Here is a 3,996-nt window from a genome sequence, read left to right as displayed (position 1 = left end):
GGGGAGGGGAGAAAGACACCCACCCCAGCTCATCCATGGAGGAAGGAGAGTGGCCTGGGGGTGAGGAGGCAATAGCCGCCACTCTTGACTGGCTCGCGAACGAGGCTCGAAGTCCGCTTGGATCTGCACCAATGGAGTTTCCACACTGGAAGTCCCACAATGAGGCAACCGCAGGTTCGGCCCCCTGCCACAAGCACACTCCCCCCACCCCCCCAATCCTGCGCCGTCTCCCCCCCAAAACACCCCCCAAACAAGAAGATGAGGTGGGATGACAGGACGTCGACGGCAAACGTTTCCGGAAGGCCTCCTGGAGCTGGAAGGACACCAGTAAGCAGCTAAAGAGCATCCCCTCTGCTTGAGACTCACTACCAGTGTGACCTCGGGCACGCCAGAGGGAACTTGGTGTAGTAGCACTGGTACCGTGATTCCTAGAGTCAGAAATGCTTGGGTTCAGATTCCCCATCAGATTCCGGGGCCTTTAAATCCCCTCCCTGGCCCTCGGTGTCCTCATCTATACAATGAGAAGGTTGGACTGTTTGACCTTTAAGCTCCCTTCTAGTAGACCTCAAGATCTGGGATCCTATGAACTCAGGACTTGGTACTTTATTCCGACCTGGAGACTCTTCATAAGGTTACCTCTTCATCCCCTCCCTCATCCTGCTTCCCTTCGCCACTTTTATGAATTCACTTCTCCCCGTGCCAACCTCCATTTCACTCCCTGTGGAGTGAGGGAGTTGGATTAGGTGTCCTCTGAGGGCCCTCCTAGCTCTAGAACTGGGAGCCCATGTTTGACCTTAGACAAGTCCCTTCCCTTCCTGGGTCTCAGTTTCCTCCTCTTGTTGAATGAGGAGGTTGGACTAAGTGCCCTCAGAGAGCCCTTCTAGCTCTAGAGCTGAGAACCCTTGTGTGATCTTGGACAAGTCCCTTCCCCTCCTGGGTCTCAGTTTCCACTTCTAATTAAGTGAGGGAGTTGGACTAGATGTCCTCTGAGGTCCCTCCTAGCTCTAGAGCTGGGAGTCCATGTGCGACCTTGGTCAAGTCCCTTTCCCTCCTGGATCTCAGTTTCTTCCTCTTATTAAGTGAGGGGGATAGACTAGGTGGCCACTGAGGGCCCTCTCAGAACCTGTGTTTGATTTTGGACAAGTCTCTTCCCCTCATGGGTCTCAGTTTCTTCCTAATATGAAATGTGGGGGTTGGACTAGGTGGCCTCTGAGGGCCCTTTTAGCTCTAGAACTGAGAAACCATGCGTGACTTTGGACAAGTCCCTTTCCCTCCTGGGTTTCAGTTTCCTCTTCTTATTAAATGAGGTGATTGGAGTAGGTGGCAAATGAGGGCCCTCCAAAGCTCTAGAGCTCAGAACCCATGTATGACTTTGGACAAGTCCCTCTTTTCCTGGGCCTCAGTTTCCTCTTCTTTTTGAATAAGGAGGTTTGACTAGATGGCCTTTGAGGGCCCATCTAGCTCTAGAGCTGAGAACCCTTGTGTGTCCTTATCTAGAGCTGAGAAACCATGTGTGACTTTGGACAAGTCCCTTCCCCTCCTGGGTCTCAGTTTCCTCCTCTCGTGGAACGAGGAGGTTGGACTAAGTGACTTCTGAGGGCTCTTCTGGCTCTAGAGCTGAGAACCCATGTGTGACCTTAGACAAGTCCCTTCCCCTCCTGGGTCTCAGTTTCCTCCTCTCATGGAACGAGGAGGTTGGACTAAGTGACTTCTGAGGGCCCTCCTAGCTCTAGAGCTTAGAACCCATGTGTGACTTTGGACAAGTCCCTTCCCCTCCTGGTCCTTAGTTTCCTCTTCTTTTTGAATAAGGAGGTTGGACTAGGTGGCCTCTGAGGGCCCTTCTAGACAGGGTTCGGCAACGTATGGCTCTCAAGCCATATCTGGCTCCACCTCCCGACCAGCCCAGGATGTGCCCCAGGGGGCCCTTCAGTCCCTGCCCCATATTCCAGAGCCTTCCGCCTCCATCCTCCTCCTTCCGCAGGTGTTTATGGCTCTCACGGCCAAAAAGGTTGCCGACCGTTGCTCTAGACCAATCCTTTAGAGTCAGTTTGTGAATTGCAAGGTGTTGGGGTGCCCAGTAGGTGCCCGGGTGCACCAGGGAGGCCTCAGAGATGAAGAGTACCCAAGTCCTTGTTCATATAGTCACCTTTCCCAGCCTGGCTGAGAACCTGTACAGAGCCCCTTGACTGGAGAAACCGATATATTTTCTAGGTAAGAATCCTTCTCCTTTTGTGGAAAAGGAAATAAAGCCAGTTAAGTGACTTGACCAAGGTCATGCAGAGTAGGGGTTAGAACCCAGGAGTTCCTGGGCCAAGTCCAGCTCCATCCTAAATTGGTGGTATTTCCCCCCTACTGAATCCATTGATGATGTTCTGCACTCTGCCTAGCTCCACCTGCAGGGAGAAGCCTTGGTTCCACCCCCAACATCCCCCTGCCTTTTCTTACATGAGCATGTTGGGAAAATGGAAGCTGGAGTACAGCCCGGGCTGAGCCCCGGGGCTGACAAAAGCAGCCGGCTCTTTGAAGCGACCATGAAGCTTCTGCAGTGCCACTGACCTTCTCCATGTCTCCATGCTGGGCCAAAAAGGTTGCCATGGGAACACCTCTCCAGGAAGAATGGAAGTTGCTTGGAAAAGGTGCCTTGTATCCAAGCGTGACATGGCTGACACTACTCCACCCTGCCCCCATCTGTTCACACACAAAACCAGGAGGTGGTTTTTCCAGTATTAGGAATGGGGACAACCAAGAAGCCTTTCGTTCTTCCTCCTCAGACCCTCCTGTGCCCCAGGACCTGGATTTCGGAGCCGGTTGGCCAGAGTGGGAAGAAGAAGAGAAATGGCCCAGACATGGCCCTGTCTATTCCCCGCTTTCAGCCACACAGCCCTTCTCAGGATCATGAAAGACCCATAAAATCCAATACAGAAGATTCCAGAAGAAACCAGGTTTACTGAGGAATGTATACATATTTAAAAATATGTTTGTAAGCCAAGTTCCGGGGCAGCTGGGTGGCTCGGTGGATTGAGAGCCAGGCCTAGAGATGGGAGGTCCCGGGTTCAAATCCGGCCTCAGACACTTCCCAGATGTCTGACCATCTAGAAGAACAAAAGAAGAACAAAACTGGGTGGCCCTGGGCAAGTCCCTTAGTCCCCATTGTTTAGCCCTTACTGCTCTTCTGCCTTGGAACCAATCCATATCATTGATTCCAAGGCAGAAGGGAAGGGGTTAAAAAAATGCCAATAAAAACCTAGTTTCCACACCCCAGGGTAGGAATCTCCAGACTGGAGAGTTTTAGAAGTGTAGAATCTTAGCTCTACAGGCTTATGGAATCAGCGCTTGTGATCTCCAGCAAGTGATTTTCACTCTTTCCAGGCCTCGTTTTTCCCACTTGGAAAATGAGGGAGTTAGACTAGATCAGAGCTCCTCACCCTGGGGTCTGGGAACTTGTGAAAAAAGCCCATTTTGTTAAGTGCTTGGACCTTTTGACCTCAGTCCTGGGGCATCAGGAAAGCTGAAACCCCCCAAATCACTGTATACATTTTGCTCTAAACTTGGGGTTCTTCATCTCTTTGGTGTCCCGAATCCCTTCGTCAGTCTGGTAAAGGCCTTTCCAGATCACAGAACAAAATAAAAAACATGAGACTACAAAAGAAGTCAACTATAATGTTGGAGTGCAGTTAGGAACCTTTTTTTTTAACATTCATGGCTCCCAAGACCTCCTGCTCTAATGAGAGAGAAGGAAACACCTTGCCCCAGTTGGCTACAGGGGAATTTCTTAGCTCAGAAGCAAACAGACTAATCTAGACCAAGTCAAACTACACAATACCAGAACCAGCAGGAGAATTCAGGGCCCAGCAACAAATAATATAAATATAAATAATATAATATAAGATATAAATCTTTTTTTTAAACTCTCACCTTCTGTCTTGGAGTCAATACTGTATTGGCTCCCAGACAGAAGAGTAATAAGGGTAGGCAATGGGGGTCAAGTGACTTGCC

This window comes from Gracilinanus agilis, chromosome X, assembly GCF_016433145.1.
Source record: "Gracilinanus agilis isolate LMUSP501 chromosome X, AgileGrace, whole genome shotgun sequence".
NCBI classification, from domain to species: Eukaryota; Metazoa; Chordata; class Mammalia; order Didelphimorphia; family Didelphidae; genus Gracilinanus; species Gracilinanus agilis.
This window is presented reverse-complemented; position numbering follows the sequence as displayed.